Source organism: Lygodium microphyllum, chromosome 15, assembly GCF_053477565.2.
Source record: "Lygodium microphyllum isolate KBCC chromosome 15, Lygodium_microphyllum_v1.1.10, whole genome shotgun sequence".
Lineage (NCBI taxonomy): Eukaryota > Viridiplantae > Streptophyta > Polypodiopsida > Schizaeales > Lygodiaceae > Lygodium > Lygodium microphyllum.
The window spans coordinates 64743002-64765326 of record NC_141149.1 but is presented as its reverse complement, the minus strand read 5'-3'; the positions used below and the strand labels follow the sequence as shown (position 1 = coordinate 64765326).

At 36.1% G+C, this 22325-nt stretch overlaps 1 pseudogene; it reads left to right on the top strand.

The window, feature by feature from the left end:
* Positions 1-940: 940 nt before the first annotated feature.
* Positions 941-22325, top strand: part of LOC148024619 (UDP-galactose transporter homolog 1-like) — a 100371-nt pseudogene continuing 78986 nt past the window's right edge.

Below are 22325 nucleotides of genomic sequence, written 5' to 3'. Positions count from 1 at the left end.
CAAGCTTTAGGATGTCATCAGCAAGAAAGACCTCAGCTGCTTGCTTGGACACTCAAGAGCAAGGTTGGAAGACACAACATCCTAATGAAGCATCTGCTGATGGGATTAACTCCTCAAAAATAATGTTTGCTGAGTCAAAATCTTACAGCGAGTTTTTTGTTGAAAAACTTTGACAATGGATTGCAAAACTTGGTGAAGCTAATCCAATAACTGCTAGATCTGAAATTTCCCCCGTCCCATTTAGGGCCTCAGTATAAACATGAGTTTTCACATCAGAACCTATAGAAATAAGCTCGTCTTTTGTGAGGCACATGTAGACACAGCTCTCAGGTGTTGAAGATCTGACTTGTTCCAAACAAGCATAATCGCTAAGCTAGTTTCCAGCCAAACACACAGCATCCATATTGTCTTCAGCAGCCAGGCACTTTGCAACTTGCTTAAACTATTAATGACCTTCAACTTGTCCAATTGATGAGACATGAAGTGTCTTTCAACTACATCAATGAGTTGTTCTCTTGATGGATTGGGGTAGATTCAATGAGATGAAAATGTCACCAACATCTATGCAAAGCAGCTTCATCTACTTTGCTAAAATCCACTTTATTTAGAAAAGCATTAGATTTTTGAATACACCCCTTTTCTCTGAAGGGTGTTGAGGGATTGTCAATGGTCGATCTCCTGTCTTCAAACTCATCTTCATCTTCTTCAAGACCTGTGGGAGCCTCTATGACACTAAGGGCAATGACCTTGCTGTGAAATTACATTTGTAACCTTGATCATGCTAGCTTGTTGTCACTGAAATGGTTAGAGAGCAACATCATGTTGTTTTTAGGGATTGCCTTGGAGTTAGAAAGCTTGCAAGCAGCAGCAGGGACAGAGAGGCTTCTACATGCCAAGATCAACAATTTCTTTTTCCTCTTGGACGTCCAAAGATCATGTTATGCCTATTAGAGCTCATCTGGGCCCAGAATTGAGTGAAGCTTCCATGATAAATAGGCATGTTGCACAATTTCCCTTGCCTGGTACATTGTTGAGAGGCTCTTCGACTGGAGCGGTGTCAGCTCAAACAAGGGACTATGCATCAGAACTTAGTGGCAAGCCAAGCATCTCAAAGCTCACAATATTTTACATGGGCAACATCAATGTATTTGATGGTGTCTTTGAGGACAAGGGTCAAGCCATCATGAATCTGGCAGCCAGTAATTATTACTGGCCATCAAGTGTATTGATTGCCTCTGTTTCTCAAGGTTCTCCGCTTCTAGGTGCCATGACTTCTCAAAGCAGGCTTGGCTCCCTTCATCTCGGGAATCTCATTAAACAAGATGTGGTCGAGTTGAATGCCAATACTGGTCTATCAGTTAGCTTCAATCCGATTGCAATTGAGTAAGTAGGAACATCATTTTTGCTGCCTCATACATCGATTCGTTTTCCATGAATAGTGATCTCACTTTAGAGAGATGGATTGTTGAAAACCCTTATCATTACTGTGACATCTCTCTCTGCTACAGTGAGCTTAAAAAATGACACCAATCACACTTAATCTACGCAATCAATTTGCCTTCAAATCTCAATTAGAAAGGCAACTAGACCTTCTACTAAAGCCACCGGAAAAGAAGTGGCAAGCTGAATCAATTAGACCACCCCATCAGGCTCGGAATTCAAACAATCTTGAAATATGACATTACATTGTTGAACTTAGAAACGACTATCTTGACCATTGGCAATGATCTCCACTCAATCGTGCTACCAGACACCGATGCACAAGTAGGTAGATGCTGATGGCAAGACCATTAGCTCCCATGGCATCACTGTCCCCTGAGGTCTCGCTTGCATCATGGAAAGGTCATCCACTTCCTATCAAGCTCGCTTCCAGTGTGAAGAGCTTTATCAGATATGATGCTTTTGCTTTCAAGAATAGTTATGATCTCGCTTGAAATGATGAGAATAATCAAGATAGAGCATGTATTTTGGACATGGATTCCCTTGAAGAGAGATGTTGATGAATCCACCATGAAAGCTTGAAGGAAGAAGGAAGAAGAAGCTTGCTTTCAAAAGCAAATAGGACTAGTCTCTCTTTTTGCTCCAACTAAGTTCTCTTTAACCAAACTGGTTGCCAAAAATGCCTAGAATTGAGTGACGACCTGCTATTTAGACCATCCACCACCATATCTGTCCCTTGCAGTCTTCAATGCTGCTTGTCTTCTTCTTGGAAATGTCCACTAGTCACTTCAATGCTGCCTACCATGTTTGTACTTGTGTACTTGAAGTTCTTGGATTTGTGCAACTGAAAAGGATGACCTTAAATGAAATATAGTTGATTGGATCAAAAACCTGAATAACTCTGATACCACTTGTCAAGAAGAGGTCAGGAGAGAGAAGAAGAGGAGAGAGAGAGTGCAGAAGAGAGAGAAATATTGCAAGAAGAGAGAGAAAGAGAGTGACGAGGAGATAGAAAGGCTAGAAAAGAAGAGAGAAAGACAGAAAGAGAGAGGAAGAAGCCACGAAAGCTTGGAGAGAGAGGTGAAGATGAAAGGAGACTTGTATTATAATCTGATGGGCTAAAATCAAGTCCCTAACACCTTATATACCAGCTAGTGTAGCTAGTATCTTTCCATTATTAAATCCCCCTCTCTTACAAGTGGCTCTTTGATGAAGGTGGTTAGGGTTCAAAGCCTTTCAAGTTGATTCTATTCAAGAAACAAAATTCCGAAGGTCTCTTCAAAGGAGATTGCAAATATTTTCTCAACAAAGAATTGTTTTTATCACTCTCTTTGCAAGAGTAGTCATCCCATTCCTCAAGGGAAAGTGAGGGGTAGTTAGGTGCTTAAATTGGTCTAAGAATGAGATAAATATGCTATCAAGGTATTCCATCCTCTTATGTTACATCTCTATATGCTATGTGGTTTAAGGTTGGGTTTGATGTTTTAAGACAATGGAGTTCTATACCACTAGGATGTAATGGATTTTCTAGTAATATACACATTGGATATGAAATTTTTGGTCGGAGAGGAGATGTTCTGCACCCAATCCCTCTTAGCGTGCTGAAGGGAATGTGAGATTCCTTGCTAGCATCGTAGGATCCATGTGAATTTGAGGTCCAATTTTAAGTAATTTTCATGATTCTTACGTTGTTTTCCTCATTTCAATGCAAATGGAGGTCATATAGAAGAAGAAAGAGACTAAAGAACTTGCTAATGGATCCAAACATTGGAGAGGAGATATGAGTAGCCCAAAAGATCTAGACATTGGAGAGGACATTTGTCTTGGAGAAGAAATTGTCAACATGGAGGTATCTCCACCAAAGAACTTGTTTTCCTTTCTTACAAATTTGGATAGAGCTCTTACTTTAATAATGCAGGGAAAATGTTCAATGACCATTCAGCACACATGTTATACTGTCCAATATATTGTACTTCCATGATGCATCCTAGAGCTACAAGGAGATGGAAAATATAGAAAAGTGGTTGTAGATCCAAGACTTATATTCACTACCCATTTCAAGGAAGAAAACTTTGTCTATATATTTATGTTGCTCCCATATATCTTTACATAGGGACAAGGTTATACTTATCAAAAAGTGTTTTGGCTATGCTCCAAGGTTCAAAGGTTCAAGAGATGGATACTTCTTGTGCTACAATGCCTATGCCTCATCAACTAATCTTGATGAGAAGAACCCCCCATTGCCAATATACAAGAGATAAAGATATCTCATCCACAACAAGAGAAGATCACTCTTGAAGGAAAAGAGAAAGATGTGTAAGTAGAAAGAAAACTTTCTATTGCAGATTCCCTTATGATGAGGGATCACATCCACATGATGGAGGAGATTCCAGATGAGCTTTCATCCCTTGGTATGGACATTTCTTTGGAGGACCTAGCTATGACCCTTCTCTCACATCTTCTCTCACTAACATATGATGTATTCTACACCAATATTCTCACTTCTCATAGTAGGGAGACTGTCAATTGGGAGGAGCCAGTCCCATTGGTGCTTGAGCAAGATGCATGTCATAGTGAGCGACTTGTCTACAAAATAATGGAGATAAAATTATATGTATTGTACAAAATCATCGTGTTCAAATAGAAAGGGATATTTGATTGACTTCTTTGCTAAATAATGTGATTTAAATCACATTTATAGTACAAAATCTCCTTATACTAATAAGAAACTTCAGATGGAGTAATATTTGGATCTTCTTGTATAATTTTGTCCATTTTTTGTGGATTATTTGATGATCTTATATATTGAAACTTTTTCCTATGGATAGTGTCAAACATTTGGCAAAGAGTTTTTTGCTTTTGTTAGCCCACCACCATGGTTTGTGATTCTAAAATAAAATAACTATTTCTTGGTAGTGGGACTTTTCCATGTCATGCATATTCTATATTGGAAATGGTCTATAATTGTCAACAAAGTATGTCCCATGCCTTATATAATTTTATCAATTCAAGTGGAAATATAATATACGTACTAAAGAAAATCTAATGTCTTTTTTACCCAAGATTTAGCCACTGTTTCTAGGAGACATTTTATTATCTTCTTGAAGTCTAAAGAGAATAGCTCACACAAACCTATTTTGCCTCAACAGTCACACAAATTTATCAAGCCATATCCAAACCTTCATGCAATCATTTGCTATCATAGGGTCAATAGCATATTGGTTGTACATTCACACAAATCTTTAAAACATTCCCAAATTCCATTAGGTTGAGCATTATCAAAGGTGGGAAGAAATCTTCATATTGCCTAATTCTTGAGACTTACATGCCACACGTCTCCTTGTAAAGTTGCACATGGCCTACATGAAAGTCCATTCTTGAAAGGTCTTCTTCACATTTCTTGTTACACGTGACTAAAGGCAATATAGACTTGATAGAGCTAGCATAATCCAAATACAAAGTCCATCAAAGATCCATATCTCTACAATTTATAAATATGTAATGAATCTCATAGAAATTGTAGGCCTCTCAATTTGGAACTTGTAATTTTTAGAGTGCATCTCTTTGTATTTTCTTTCCTCCATTGGTTAGGGTCATAGTTTCATTTTTTGCTTTGTTCCATGACGGGGATACTCCTAGGCTTATTGTGTCAAAACAACTCAAGGAGGTCATCCTATTCATATGATATAAGCATGGATTTTCCATTTTTTCTCCCCCTAAGATTCCAAATATGCATCCTAAGTCCTTGAAGTCAACAATGAGATGTTTGTCGACTGCAAAAAGTGACGTAATGCCTTCTACCTCAAGCCACTCTCCTTTTCTTGTAATGTGATAATGCTTAGTGAAATATCCATTTTAGAGTCTCCTAGGTCTCATTCGGTAGTTGTGTCGCACCTATCCATTATAAATTGTTCTCATATTCAATGCTTGAGGCCTTCCCTTGAGATTAAATCCCTTGCATGTTGTAAAGATCTATTCCTAAGTGTAATCTCAATGCTAACATGTTCTATTTAGTGGTGTTTTATTATTTGAAACTCCTCTAGTTCTAATACAAAGATGAGTCTCCCCTGCATATTCTCTAGATTTATGCTATAACCATGCATCCTTGCAACTTGCACCCTCTTAATATCTACCCAAACATTGTTGAATTTACTATATTGAAAAGTAAGCATAGCCTATTTCTTTGCCATTGCAAAAGGCAATGAATCTTTAATGTTCTTGTCCTCACCCAAAAATATCATGATTGCCAAATCTTTATTGTCTTTCTTTTCTAAGGATATGAGAAAAAAAATGCTTAGATGATGTTTAGTAAAAATTTTCACCACCACCTTGTTACTTATTTTGTACTCTTCCCTAGAAATTGAAGCATTGAAACATGTCACTCTGAAAGTAGACTCCAAAAGTCCTCTTTTGCATCTTGCCACTATTGACATGACTCTACTCATAAATGATTTTTTTTCAGCTTTAGTAAGAGTGGTATTTCTTTATATTTCTTGCTTATGTGAATCAAGAAATTAAAGACACATATAAAGATAAGATTCCTTTACATTTCTTGCGTATGGGAGGCATTGAAATATGAAATCTAAATAGAAAGCATTAAAATAATTATAATTTAAATTTTTTTTAAAATAATTTATCAAAAGTGAAAGATTTCCATCTATTTTCTTATATTATTTATTCATTATATATGATATAATTTAAATTATTAGGATTTTAGTGCCAAGTTATCAATTATATATGATGTTATATGTGAGTGGCACTTAGCTATAACTATCCTAATGGGCATCAAGCATATTGCATCAATTTTCTAAATGCTTTTCATATGCTAATCACCTAATGATAGCCAAAATACGTAGGAGATTACATAATCAATGATGTGATGATGGAAACTTGACTTTACACCCTATATATATGACAACATCAACCTCCATTCATCCTATAGCATATTTCTAGCCTAAGCACATTGGTGTAGGAAACCATGTTTCACCAAGATGTTGCTAATTAGTTGTTTAATAAAACAAATTCTAACACAAGCACACTAGGTTTTAACATTGAGTTTTTAAATTCAAAACTAAGCACATTGATGCAAGATGCAAATATGTTGCACAAAGACATTACTATTTCCTAATGTTTATTTTTATTTTTAAAAAATAAATTTTAATTTGTCAATGTTAATATTTTTTTGTTTTTGATTAATTATAATTATTATTTTGCATGTTTGTGTAGGATCTAAGCATGCTTTACCAAGTTGCATAAGATAGTATTATCAAGATGTGGCTTACCAAGAAAGTGCTAAATAGTTTTTAGTTAACAAGTCCTAGAAAAAAAGGTGCTCAATAGTGTTTAGTTTAATGAGTCCTAGAAAGAGCTAAAGAGAGTTGGAGAGTGCAATTTGACTATTAACTCTTTCCTATGATTGAAATTTGAAGACTTGAGTTTCGATTTATATAGAATGAGAATATATTTTGTATTAAAGTTTCTTTGGTACCAACATTCTTTCATATGAAAGATTAATGATCATATGATAATTAGGGTATGGTATAATTTATAATTGTATAAAAATGTATAGACATGTTTTTATAATACAACTATACAAATACAACCCTAATCGTATCATATTGTAATCATTTTGTACCTATCAATGTGTAGTTATAAATGGAAACATTCGTATGGAAAAAGGAAAATCGCATGGGCTAATTTCAACCAATGCATCCCTTCAAGGTCAAATAAATGTTTGATAAAAGAATGATCAATGATAAATTACCTCACGAGTAATCGCTTTCAAATGATTAACTAGTTTACACTAAAGCTAACATGGCCCATATATTATATAAAGAACACAAGACTATTATGCAATGGTGCTCAACAATACAAGTACAACATAGTGACAAGTTAGCAAATATTTGGATTACTATATAGAGTTAAACAATGATTAATCGTAAGCTTGGATTCCTTCATTTGAAAGAGTCTAATACAAAATAATATTCATTTATAAGGTATATGGAATTAAAGGGAAGGACCAATCTAACCATTTTTGTTTGAGTTATTGTATTCGTAACACAATTCATGGATCTCAAAATTAGTGGTTTCTAATAATATTTAGGGTACCTAATTACATTGTAGATCCCTAATGTGATTCAGAAATAGTCTAGAATTGTTGCTAGAAACTCATTGGATGCATCCATAACTCATGTTTCTCAATTATTCTAACCATCTAGTGAGAGTGGCTCCTTCTCTGACATAATCCCATAGAATCTCATCCCCCATAAATAGGGCAACATGCACAAAGTGGTTCTCTAGGGAGTTGTGCAGGACCCTTCACAAAAAGGACAACAATGCCACCACAAAAGAGATATCTAATTGACTATGAAAAAGCTAGTTCAAGGAGCCAACAAGGCACCTATATCGAGTTGGTATATGAAATTAAAGGCATCTGAAAGGGAATCTCTGATAGTAGCCAACAATAACCAACTTGGACTCACAGTCCACGGGCATGATATAGGCTTATGCTCAATCATACCAAACTCCAAAATTAGTGTGGAGATATATCTGTGTTAGGAGATAAAGACACCCTACGTGAATTAATAGATCTCAAGATTGAGGAAGAAGTAAAGGATACCAAGGTTTGTTAGTCAAACTCCTATCACAAAATCTCTATAGTCCAATCCACTTGTTGTGAGTCACTCCTTGTAATAATCAGTTCATCCACATAAATGATGACAAACCCATCCCTTTCCCTCAATAATAATAATTTCATCCACATAAATGATGACAAACCCATCCATTTCCCTCAATATCATAATAAAGGTAAGGGTGATGGTTTGGTTTTCTTGGAAGCCACTCTATAGAAAGAATGGATTGATCTACTAGTGGCACACCCTAAGACCTTGCTTTAGGTCATAGAGAGCCTTTTGTAACCTGTAGACACAATCCTCCTTCCCCTATGCATAGAAACCAAGAAATTGATCAAAATAAATCTCATCCTCAAGAATATTGTTCAGGAAAGTAGAATTCACATCCATCTAGAAAATTGGCCATTGGTACTGAGCTATTAGAGCCAAGATAGCTTGAATAGTAGACATAGGGCTATCATGTAAAAGTTATTGATTAGTTCAAGCTTTTGTCTATGTAAAACCCTTGGAAACAGGTCCAAGGTGCCACAAACTAAGTATTTGGTCTTATGGACTTAGTTCAATCACCTTCCACTTCCTTGGGTGTAGAACCAACTCCCAAGTTTGATTTCACTCAATAGAATCAAGCTCTTCCTACATAGCACAATGCCAAACATCTTATGCAAGAGCCTCCTCAATAGTAGTAGGCTCATGATCCTAGAGATTCCTAGACATAAGGGCATAATTTGCATAGATTTATTTATCCTTCTTGGCCCAATTGGAGTGGGCCTGCTATTGTATCAAAAAAGTGAGGAACTTCCAAATTGTGCATAAGGTGGAAACCCCCCCTTGAGGAATCTATGATGGAGCGCTAGAATCCTTTTGTACTTGAGAAGCACCTATCTAGGTAAGGGACTCTCCCTCATTGGTCAAAGAAGCCTCCCCCTCATTGAAAGAAGAGGTCTCCCTCTCTAGTAGCTCAGTACCCCCTGAAGAAACCTAAGGGAATGGGGTAGGAGTAGGAATACTTAACGAAGGAGAAAGACCCAATAAGGGTTGAGGAGAAGTAAAAGGTGGGGAAGTAGTTGAAGATGAATGAGTTTTCCCAAAAGGTAAAATGGAAAGTAGGGGAGAAGCAAATGGGGGGAAGGGGGGTCGTTGAGGATGAATAACCACCTATAGAAGATTCACCATCAATGGGAGCATCTGAGGCCCTTGTCAAATATCACATCCTAACTCATCTCTATCTTTCTTTTTGTTGGGTTAAAGAGCCATAAACCCTTCATGGTCATACTTAACCAACAAATATAAAATTCTTCAAGTAAGAGATGGAAAACTTTTTGCTGACAAAAGTCTCATAGAGAGTCATGTTCTTCAAAGACACGATCAAATACTTGTTGCATATGTGAGTTCCTATAGAAATTGCCTCATCCATCAGGATGCTCTAACATCGATCATGCCATCTCAAGCATGGTCTGATTGAGGTGCTCCACTACACCATTCTTTGATGGTGTATTTAGATGAAAATACTCCATCTAAATGCCATGCTCCCTGCAAAACCTGTAAAAGAATTTAGAGCAAAACCCATTGTCATGGTCAATTCATACACTCAAACTTTAAAAATTGTTTACTTTTCACAAAACACTTTCTAATTTTGTAGAAGCTAGAATACATCTTACCTTTGTACTCCAAGAAATGGAGCCACATATACCTACTAAAATAATCAACATGAAGCATTAGATATTTGGCCTTCCCGAGGGAGATTGTACTCATAGATCTCGACAAGTCGGTGTGAACCGAATCAAGAAGAGTATATGAACTTTGTGAAGCAATTTGTGGATGAGGCTACTTGTGTTGGTTGCCTCGAATGCAGCTAGGTCACAAAGTGTTGGTGGGGGGAAATCACAAAGTCCCTCCACCAACTTCTTTCGGGAATCTTATCGAATGAAGTCGAAGTTCAAGTTCCCATAACAAGCATGTTAAAATAGAGCAAGCTTGTGGGAAGATGAAACTACAATGGCAATGATCTTGTAGAGTGCACCCTCTTGTATATCTATCCAAAGCGCAACCCCGGGGGGTTCACTATATATATATTCTCTATATAACCTACGTTCATGACCTATTTATAAATATCCTAATCTGTGAATTTTTCTTGAATAAAACACAACCCTTTTCTATTCAATGTATAAGTAATCCCTTTATATGACACCCTTTTGTATGTAAAAAATATATAAAAATAGTGTTTTAAAATCCCCTTATTTTGAACTCAGGTTATATATACATATATTCATGAGTGACACCCCCCTCGAGAGTGCAACACATGTAGAAGCATCCTCAATAGTGATAACACCTCACGTGAAGACTTGTTGTGTACATAGTTGTGTTAAGCCACAAACAGACTAGAGGTTAAAACCCATATCCATAACATAAAGTACATTGGCAATAGAATCCTAATGATACAACAAAAGGGGAATGGTCCCCTCTTTGCAAATAGGTATGTTGAAGATGGAAGTTCAGCAATGCTAATTAGCATCTTGTTAATTAGCATAAGGACAGATAGTTATTAATTTGTATATAGCTATTAATTAGCATATAAAAAACACCTACTAATTAGCATACAACTTCTAATTGGCATATAAGAAAAAAAATTGGTAATCATCATATAACACACAGCTAATGTAGCACATTGCTAATTAGCATACAAATAGGTCACTGCTAATTAGCATACAAAGGATTATTCTTGATGAGGATTTTGAGGATGATGATACAAATTGATATGATATGAATATATAAATATTTCGGATAATAAAATCATGTGTATTTTATGGGAAATTTCAAAAAGAGCACTAGTCAACTTGCCAAAAGATTCTCCTATATATGAGCAAAAAATTTTGGCGGTTACCTTGTTAGAAGGCAACTTTGCAAGGCTAATATCTCAAGATTCGATCACTAAAATTCTCTAATGTATAAATTCAAAATGTTTCGTATAAAATTATCTAAAACATGACCATTTGGGATTGGTTAGATTCACATTAGAACTCTAAAAACTTAGGCTACATTTTGGCTAGCTAAAAAGAGTATGAAATCAAGACTACACATATCTATCAGCCTGAGTAGTTGAATAACTTGAGTTATAGCCATAATTTGAGAATGCTGTATGAAGAAGAGTGGATCTTACCATCATGGAATATCTACGGTTTGATGAGATCAACCGAGGTGTAGCACTAGCAACAACCGAATCTTCATAGCATAGTTTACTGGTTGTTCTTGTAAAAAGCTCATATCATGAGGACATAATATAGATAATAGAGGAAGAACTAAGTGTAGAACTAAAAAATCATATCTCTTAGCTTAAACTTAGTCTTTTATGAGTGGATTTAGTTTATTTCCAACAACCTAATCATTAGTTTGATTAGGATCATTATCATTGTACTTTGACAGTTTATCCATACATCAATCAAGTTTGTGTTCTCTCACTTGTCTTAGATCCGATTATGTTTTATTATATTCATTTAGGTCTAAAATAGAACTTGTTTGCCATCTCAATACATGCCATTCACTTTCCTCATGATTATGAGAGCTAACTTTCTCTCTTATAAAACTTTGAGTGATTCTACTTAGCAAGTCTAGTAAATTGTGTGAGAGTTTTCGTCTTGATTGATATTGTACCTATTTTGAGAGTAAGGAGAGATGGCTTCCTTGACAAATATCAACCTTGAATCTTCAATGAATCTTAGTGAGAGAAACTATGGAACTTGGAAGCACCGTATGGAGAAAACTTTCTTTCTTCTTGATTGCTAGAATATGGTGGAAGGCATATACAAAAGAACTAAAGTTGTGGGTGAATGCCAAAGAAAATGGGATAAAAAGGCCATTCTTGGTGTCAATTTGATAAGACACAATGTGAAGGATGAGTTGCTAAGTCATCTCAATGATTTGAAGGCTCCCACGGATGCATAGGAGAGGTTGAAGAAGTTATTTGGAGTCAAAAGCACCTCAAATCAATTGACAATCAGAAATCAAATCATAAGTAGCCCATTGTAGCAAAGGACAAACTATTACATCATATATCTTGAAGGTCAAAGAGATTCATGGCAAGCTAATGGACATTGGAGATAAGATGTCAAATATACTGAGATCACCACAATAATAATTAATAGATTGGGTGAAGAATATGACAGCCTTGTGTAAGGGTTGATCATCCAAAAATAAAAGCCTTCTTTGGATGAGCTTTAACAAATTCTCCTTAATGAGGATCAAAGGAAAGACGCTATTAAGAGTAGGAAAGAAAGAAGTTAAGGTCCTCATGATGTAGCTCTCTTCACTAGAAGAGGGAGAGTAAAACAAAATGTGACTAGAGGTAGAGGTAGAGACAAAGGAGGCTTCAACAAACTATAATACCAACAATAATCAAACTCATATTGGATACTCTCAGTCCTCATATGGAAGAGGATATGCCAATTCTAGAGGAGGATATACTCATGGAAGAAGAGGCTCTTCTAGACCAAATGTAGAGTGCAATTGTTTTCATAAAAGAGGACATTATGAAATAGACTATTGATTGAAACAATAAAAAGGAAAAATATGGAAAATTCATGAAAGAAGAAGCCTCTCATTTTGGGGAGGAAAATTTATTATCTATTTCTAAACATGATGTTGCTAACAATGTATAGAATGAAAGCTAGGATATTTTATGAGAACCTTGTTTGATTGATAGTGGGGTACCTCTCACAAACAATACTTCAATTCTCTATCTACAAATGCTTGTCCAATGGTGTAAGATTCTGATACTACTCAAAATGCAACTACAAGAAAATGAGATATCCACATGATGTCTAAGGGTAAGAAGACTTAGGTAAATGATGTTTTTCCTATTTCTTCCTTGAATGAGAACTTCTTACTAGAAAATGATATGGTTGAAAGGGATAAGGGATTACAATTTGCATTTGAATGAAATAGATGCCTGATAAAGTATAGGCAAAGAAGCTACAACGTGATTATAAAAAAAACACAACATGGCAAATTGTTCAAATTGAATGTGTACATTCCCAACTTGAACACAATGAAAATAGAAGAGAAAAGAATGATTTCTACAGACCTAGGGCACAAAAGGTATGGTCGTTTGAACTTCAAAAAATTGTTGACATTAAGATCTAACTCTATGGAAATAGGAATTCCATCTATACATAATCATCTTGGTGTGTGTGAAGCTTGTTACTATGAAAAAAAAGCAAGACAAAGATTCAATAGAAGCTCCACAAGAGCTTTTGGAGTCTTGAATATCATTCATATTGATGTATGGGGTCAATGAAGGGGTTCAATATGTTTTTTCATATTATTGATGACTACTCAAGATATACTTGGTATACTTTCTTTATAAAAAAATTTATCTACTTTCTTGGAATTCGAAACTATGATTGAGAACGAAATAGGGAGAAGAAGCAAAAATCCTAGATCTAAGAGCGGTGGTGAGTATCTTTCTGATAAGTTTGATGCCTTTCTACTGGAAAATGGAATCAAGAGGCGACTAACTTGTAGTGAAACACCTTAGCAAAATGGTCTTGTTGAGAGGAAAAATAGAGTGATGGTAGAAGCAACAAAATGTATGCTTAAAGAGAAAGATGTGCTAAATATGTTGTGGGCTGAAGCTATTAATATAGCATGTTATCTAATGAACATATCTCCTATTGAAGCCTTAAGACACATAACTCCTTTTGAAGCCTTTATTGGTTATAAGCTAGTAATAGGTCATTTGAAAGTGTTTGGAAGCATTGCTTATGCTCATATGACTGATAAGCATAGGAAGAAATTTGATTTAAAATTTGTCAAATGTGTTCTTATGGATTATAATAATGTCAACAAGGCATATAGGTTGTATAATCCTAACAAAAGAATTGTATTTGTATCTAGAGATGTCATTGTGGATGAATATGTAGGTTGTAAAGATCTTGCAGATACAATGCAAAATAATACAAAAGAAAACTTGTCTACAGTTTTGATGCCTATGCCAACTACCCATGTCATAGAAGAAACATAAGAAGGAGATGATTTAGACAATGGTGGAGATGAGGATACCATTAAAGAAGAGAAAATGGATGCTCTTAGGAGGTCTACAAGGCAAAGAGAATAAATAATTCAATCTCAAACATGTCCAATTGTCATCCCGTCAAAACTCCCTACCTCAAGAGACAATGAAAAATAGTGTCTATTTTGCACTTTTTAAATGGTAAGCTTTAAAATTAAATCATACAACAAAATCACCCATATGTGATGAAAATGCAATAACTAAAAATCCATCTTTTAGACTGTATTGATATGGCTTAATTGGCTGGTAATAGTGAACATTTATAAAAAGGCCACAAAACATCCCATGGAATCCAATATGATGCTCTCTAAGGATGAAAAAGGAGCCAATTTGGATGCTTCAAAGTATAGGTCTTTGATTGATATGGTGATTTATTTAACTATTACTAGGCTATACATATGTCATGTGGTAAATGGTTTGGCTCAATTTATGGAAGCTCCTAAAATGTCTCATTGGGGTGCAACCAGAAGAGTGCTTAGGTACTTAAATGGTACAAGGCATTGGAAATTGAATATGCAAGAAATATTATGTATTTGCATGGATTTTTAGATTCTGATTATGCCGCAAACTTGGGTGATTGCAAATCCATTATAGAGTATATTTTTTTCTTAGGCAATGGAGCAATTTCATGGGCTTTTAATAAGAAAACTATTGTCATTATTTATTCAACAAAAGTTAAATATAAAGATCTTACAAATTTATATTGTGAGGCTGTTTGGTTGAGAAGATTTCTACTTGATATTGGATTTTGTGATGACTCTACATGTACCCTGTAACAGTGTTCGAGAAAAAAAATATTGTGAACCTGACATAGATCCTTCTTGTCTTAGCCTAAAGAAGTTTCGGAAAATTTGAACTATCCAAAACTTTTACGTTTCAACTTGAACCGGTCCAAATCCTTTTATCCTAAAAATTGAACTGGTCTAATTCCCTTTTAAATATATAATGAAAAGATAATCACTTTTTTATTATTATTTGAAAGGATCTTTATTTCAAAGTTTTGTTTGGAAATTTTTAAATTACTTATCTCTTATGCCTTAGAAATGAAAACCTTTATTATCATTAAGAAACTTAATCTACATTTTTAATCTAAATTTTTAATAGTAAAAAATAAATGTATAGATGTGGTTTCTATGTCTCTTAATGGGTCTAGACTCTATGGCCTCAGAGAAGTATATACATCATAAGCACAAAGATAAAAGAAAGTATAAAACAAAAACCCAAAAGAAAAGAAGTTAAATTTTAAAAGAAACAAAAAGAAAAAAAAACATGAAAGAGAATATCATGAGATACAAGCAAAACAAAAAAAAAAGATTTAAAAAACAAGCATATTTTATTGAAAGAAGCAACCATGATACCAAAAAGAGAAAACAAAACTAACATGAAAGAGAACATAGAATAAACAAGTTTAACATAGATAAAGAACTAAACATAAGGAAAAAAAAGAAAATTTTGCATTATAAAAATATAATAAACATATAGGAAAAAAGAAGAAATTGTGTCAATGAAAAAATGTAAAAATTTTAAGATAACAAAAGCGCAAATAATGCACAGTGACTTCAATATCATCATAGGCCATAAAAAATCAATTGCCCCTTTGAATATGCAAAGTTATTGCAAAATCAATGAGAAAATTCCTTGTGCTGTGTATAAATGTCGATGCATTTTTTCAGCCCATAAGTCCATACTCTCAATGAACTCCATATTAGTGAACTTAGAAGGCCCTTCAATAAAGATTTTCATTAATGCATCTAAACTCTTAATCTCCAAACGATTATGTAGCTTACTCTTTATCACAGTTCGAGCACTAAAACCTCTCTCACAAATAGCAATGCTCGAACATTGGACAAGAGCTACTTGACAAAGAGTAAGAACATTATGATAAGCATCCCTCCACATATTGTTGCAAGCAAGTGCTAAAGTTACTTTTGGTAATGTGAATCTTACCCAATCTCTAGAAGCTTGATGCTTAAAATTTCTAAATTCTTTCTTAAACTCATCAACTTCTATTATTGCAGGGAATTCCCCTATATTCAACTTTTTGGGAAAACCATAAAATGAAGTTACTTTATCTATTTCTTGGATTCCATAGTTTTTTAAGGCCTTCTCATGTATTGGATGTTGTGTAGGCATAAGTATTTTTAAACAATTAAGCACAGAATTATCTTCAAATCAAGAATTCAAGTTACTTACCACTGACTTGGCAAAAGCAACTTGAAATTCTAAGGCCCTATTAAAGTCTTCTCCATTAATTTTACATTTTAAATCATGCTCATAAAACTTATTCCCATGCAAAGCACCTCTTAATGTATATAAATATCCTTTTTCAGGCCTATAGTCTGGAAGGATATCATATCCATATATACCGACAGTTAATGCTTTCATATCAGGAGGAGGACAATCAATGTAATATTGTGTTATGGATATAATTTCATTCTTCACAAGACTATCTATAGTTGTGACATCTACAAAGTCCTTTTGAAAAATTTGGCTTAATGTTGTTAAACCTCTTAAAATATCAACTAAGAAATGTAAGCAATAAACACACTCAAATTCGACCAATTCTTCATAAATATGCAATGCCTCTTTTTTTGTGATCTCAAGTATGGCATCTAAAGACTTGCATACTCTACTAATGGCTCTATATCTACTTAACCATCTCACATCAAAAGTATGCTCAAGTCGAAGAATGGGACATGCCAAAACTTGTTGCATAGCTTGCAACCCTTCTAATCTCTTTGTGCTAACATTAAAATAAGAAGCTATGGCATTAATAAGCTTTTCTAGCTTTTTACAATAAGGCATCTCTTTTGCTACACTTGATATTGCAAGGGCACTACGATGTGCAACACAATGAATTGAAGTTAGAAATGGATTAACATGTTTTTTCAATAAGGCCTGAACACCATTATCCTTTCCTACCATTGTGGAACATCCATCAGAGCCAAAAGCAACAAATCTAGACAAGTCTAGCTTACATTTCTTTAGCTCACTAATAACAGCTTCAAACAAAGATTTTGCAGTACCATCATGCACACGTATAATGCCATAGAAACTTGTCTTGGGAATGCAATCTCTCTCTCGATATGATAAATAAATAACCATATGTCCATGTGAAGAGATATCATTGGACTCATCAATTAAAACACCAAACCATGGACTAGCAGAAACCTTCATTATTGTGGTTTTCATAAGATGTGATGCCATGCAATAGATCATTTCAGCACATGCCTTATCATCATTATAGAGACTGGTTGTATATGGTGCATGACAAACTTGCAACAAATTTATCATCTCAGGAAAAACTAAAAATGGTAAATTTTGTTTGGCAATTAAATATGCAATTCTAAATAATGAAAGTAATGCCTTATCTTTGACTTCCCTTATTTTTTTAACACTCTTATCAATACAATCTTTTCCTTCAAGCAAAATGGCTTCCATGGCAAACTTATGACAAGTCGTGTGAACATGGGATTTTAAGTTACTAATTTTAAAATTTATTGATCCCCCTTTTGAATATGCATTATGTGGATGAGGATATTTTAAACAATACTTACAATACATTTTTACTTCGTCTATATCATAAACAAGCCATTTGAATTGGTCGAGCCAATTCTCTTTTTTTCTTTCAAGTTCAGTCTTATCTTCAAGTGAAATATTATCGAGTGATTCATTTGAAGGCAATACATTAATTGAAGACGACTCCACAATATTATTAGTGTTTTCTTTTACCTTTTTAGAAGGATGCTTAGTTATATGTTCAATCCCGACCCAAGAAAGAAGATTTCCTTGTTTTTTTTCTCTTGATTTAGGTGCCATTTCTTGAAAATAAAAAGAGTAGTTTCGATCTTACCTTCTTTGCTAATAATACTTGAAATTTGCTACCTTTTATAATGCCTTTGTTCCTTTGAAAACCAAGCTCCTCAGATCTTTAGTCTCTTTTTATGTTCAACCTTCACAAATTCATCAATAAACACATAACAAAATAATTTGTTACTAATCTTTCATTTCACCAACCACTTTTAAAAGAAAACAGATCGCATGCTTTTGCTTTATTGAGTGATGTCAATACTTAATTAGAAATTACATTGGTAATAGTAGAACTTAAAAGACTAAACTTTAAACTTCAAAACTTAAAGCAAAATGAAAATTGAACAATAAACTTATAAAGAATCGAGATGGTGCTTACCTGTTTTGCCACTTGCCAATCGTGATTTTAGGGAGAATGTTGACAACTTGACTCTTGAGCAAGGAAGCATGGATCTTTGGAAGTTAGAAGACTAATTCATTGTTCATTGTTCAGGCCGAGGTAGTGAGGCATCTTTAAAGTTTAAGTTCTTGAATCTTCTCTCTCTCTCTCTCTCTCTCTTGCATGAATGTTTAATGATGCATCATGCCAATAATTTACAAATCTCTCTCTCTCTCTCCCCGTCAAAGGCAACAGGCTAGCCCTACACAGTACTGAGTACAGGGCCCAGGCCAAATCTGTGTGTGTGTGTGTGTGTGTCGGAGTTTGGACTCTACTCAATGCTCAAGCGGCAAGCCTCACACCCTCTTCAGAAGTTCTAGCCTGGTCGAGAGTTGACGGGGGATGTCCGATGCTGAGTGCTTGCGGCCAATCTTTAGGACCTAGGCCCCAGGGCTGAAGCCTGACACCCTCTCTCTCTCTCTCTCTCTCTCTCTCTCTCTTTGTGTGTGCTAAAGCCTCAGGCCTGACACCCTCAGAAAGACGCCACGCTTAGAAGCCTCATGCCCCCACGCCCACAGTGCCACGCCCTCAACGCCACGCCCACAGACAACTGCCACGCCCTCAGACAGTCGCCAAGCCCAGAGACAATGTGCACAGATAGCTGTCCACAATGCCAAGCCCCCCACAGCTTCAGTAGTCAACCCTTAAGGCTCTGAGGCTTGAGCAGCTAGGCCTTAAGCACACACACACACACACACACACTCTCTCTCTCTCTCCCCTGAATCCCTCCCATAGCCCCAGGCACAGTTAGGACTCAGCAATGAGCAGGAAGGCAAGCTTGAATGTCAGAGAGAGAACCAGGGAGAGAGAAGACTGTAGAAGAGAGAGAAAGACTGCAGGAAGAGAGAAAATAAGAGTGATGAGGAGAGAGAAAGACTAGATCTAGAGAGAGAAAGACAAGAAAGAAGGGGAAGCCATAGAAGCTGTGAGCAAGAAGGGAGAGAAAGTCTGTAATTGTATTAATGTGTCAAAAAGATGTGTGAAATTACATATCCTCTCCTTTTATACCAATGTCAGTGTGACATGGCATAATATCAATATTATTTACACTAATTCCTTATTCTCATCTTCTTACAATTCATCCCCACTTGTCAGAGAGAGAACCAGGGAGAGAGAAAGAGGAGAGAGAATACTACAGGAAGAGAGAGAATAAGAGTGACGAGGAGAGAGAAAGACTAGATTTAGAGAGAGAAAGACAAGAAAGAAGGGGAAGCCATAGAAGTTGTGAGCAAGAAGGGAGAGAAAGTCTGTAATTGTATTAATGTGTCAAAAAGATGTGTAAAATTACATATCCTCTCCTTTTATACCAATGTCAGTGTGACATGGCATAATATCAATATTATTTATACTAATTCCTTATTCTCATCTTCTTACATTGAAGCAACAATAGTTTTAGGTAGCATATAGGCCCAAGGCTCAAGCGTAGGAACTGAAGCTTAGTGGAAGTCTGAAGATTCAAGAAGCAACAATGTTGAATGCATGTAGGCTCACGATTACAAGTCTACAAGAGCTCTCTCTCTCTCTCTCTCTCTCTCTCTCTCTCTCTCTCCCTCTCTCTCTCTCTCTCTCTCTCTCTCTCCCCCATCTGCTAGTGGTTAGTTGGCTACTACGAGTCGAATGCAGTAAGAATTAATTATAATTAAAGCTATAATTAAATCTAAAATATTCAAACTTCAAGGCTAGATTCGCCACTCCATATCCTTTAAACTTTAAAAGGACTTAAGATTTAATTTAAAGTATTATATAATATATATGTTATATTTATTATTTAAAATCCTTTTCCATATCATTCTAAAAGGAGATTCTCCTTCTATTTTAATGTTGAGAAGGATATTCTCCTTGGATGATCCAAATTAAAAGGTCCGAGTCCTTTTCACCTATATTTTTTACAGGTAAGCACTTCCTGCCCACATGTAATCGAACAAGTTTTTTCTTAAAATGAACCGGCCTTAGGATGAAGCGAACCCATCAAACACTGCCCCGTAATGTCCCACCGCTACCTCATACGACCCCACCCCCCCACTTTTTATTTTAAAAAGGATATTTGAAAAAAAAATTCTCTCCACCCTCCCTGTCGTCATCACGACAACAGAGGGAGAGAAGAGAGAGACGACAAGGAGTTGACGCAGGCTATGAGGGAGGGAGGAGGACACATGTCTTCCACTCCCCATCCCCACCAACCAAGGGCAACGGTTGGTGGCCAAAAAACTGCCAAAGCAAGGCAACTGGATCAAATGGGAGGAGGAGAGCAGCCGATCAACAAGCCTTAGGGGAGGCCACCTTACTTCCCCCCCCCCCTTATTGTCGGACCGTAGGAAAAAGAGAGAGAGAGGAGAGAAGAAGAGGGGAAGAAGAAGAAGAAGAAGAAGAGGGGGAGAGAGAGAGAGAGAGGAAGAAGAAGAAGAAGAAGAGGGAGAGAGAGATGGAGAAGAGATAGGGAGAGAGAGAGGAGAAGAAGAGGGGGAGAGAGAGGGAGAAGAGAGATAGGGAGAGGAGAGGAAGAAGGGAGAGAGAGAGAGAGAGAGATAGGGAGTGGAAGAGAGGGGGAGAGAGATTCTTTCCTCTTCCCCTCCTTAGAGGGTGGCCACATGCGTGTTTCCTCTTCCTCCTTCCCCAAGTTTACTCCTCTATTCCACAAGCTAGTTTCCCCAATTGGCCCCCTCTCTCTGCTCAAGACGTTGCTAAAATTCATGCAAAGATCACATTTTAGCGAGGAACATCGGGAATGGCCCCCACGGGAAGAGTGCCAAGTGCAAGCAAAAAATCCCACATTCCGCAACGAAGCCTCGAGCAAGGGCATCTCTCCCAATCCAACCGCGGTACTACCAACCGTAAGTAATATATTTTTGAATTAAAGGACTACTTACTTTGATTTCCACATGAAGTGCATTAGGCCATACTATATTGTGCGATATTAGGTTAACTAAAGGATAAAGTCTGTCTCAAATATTCGAGGATGAAGTTTGTGAAGTGTTTGTATTAAGGGAAGTTAATTGCCCTAGTTGCTATGCAACAAATCCATTCATATCATAAGCGACATATAGCATTTCTAAAGTCCTAAGCATCGATAAATCCTCGATTATTCTTTACCTAGAACAATATTGTTAAGGATCGTAGATGCACGTAGGCGGTACATGCATGGGAAATATTATGTGACACATGCATTGATGGTACACAAATTGACCTTGCATTAAATTCTTGCTAATATCACGAGCTACTAGTTCATTGGGTTCTTGAAGTTATATGTAGCTAGTGCAAATAACAATCATTAGGATTATACCTATGATGCCTTGAGGTCTGTCCAATAGGGAATATGTTTATCAATCCTATTTGGGGTTAGGCTAGATGCAACAACAACCTTAGGGCAAGTGAAGAGCTCAAAGTCTAGGAGACCCTAAGTCGAAGGAAAGACTGATACTTTTGTACTTGTTGGGGAAAAGGTTGGGTTGTTGATCAAAGTAAGTGCTCAATAGAATTTACATACTTGCATTGTTGTATGAGACCTTGGCATGTGTCTTAGGCAACAAGTTAGGTAAATTTTGCATGGAACCGCTTAGATCCCAAGGGGGAGGGCGAGTATGCAAGGGAAGGGTTATCACTACTAATCTTACAATGTTTGGAAAGGAGTATCCTTGTTTCTTAATTGATCAAATAACATCCTAAATGCTCTTGCATTAAATTGACTATTGGGATGTGATTGGATGATTACTCCAAGTGTTGTGTTTGTGATGGTAAATGCATGGCAGGGTCTGTGATGACAAATTGCCATGTGGAGTAAAGGAATGTTTTCCTGGAAAATGATATTAGGCTAATTGCCTTGATTGTGCTTCGTTCTCAATTGGATTAATTAAGGAAGGATATTTTGTGCGGGTGGATCATCTCCAAGGTCACGCTGTGTTTTAATCCGAGAAATCTCTGCTTAATTCACGGGCCGAAGGTC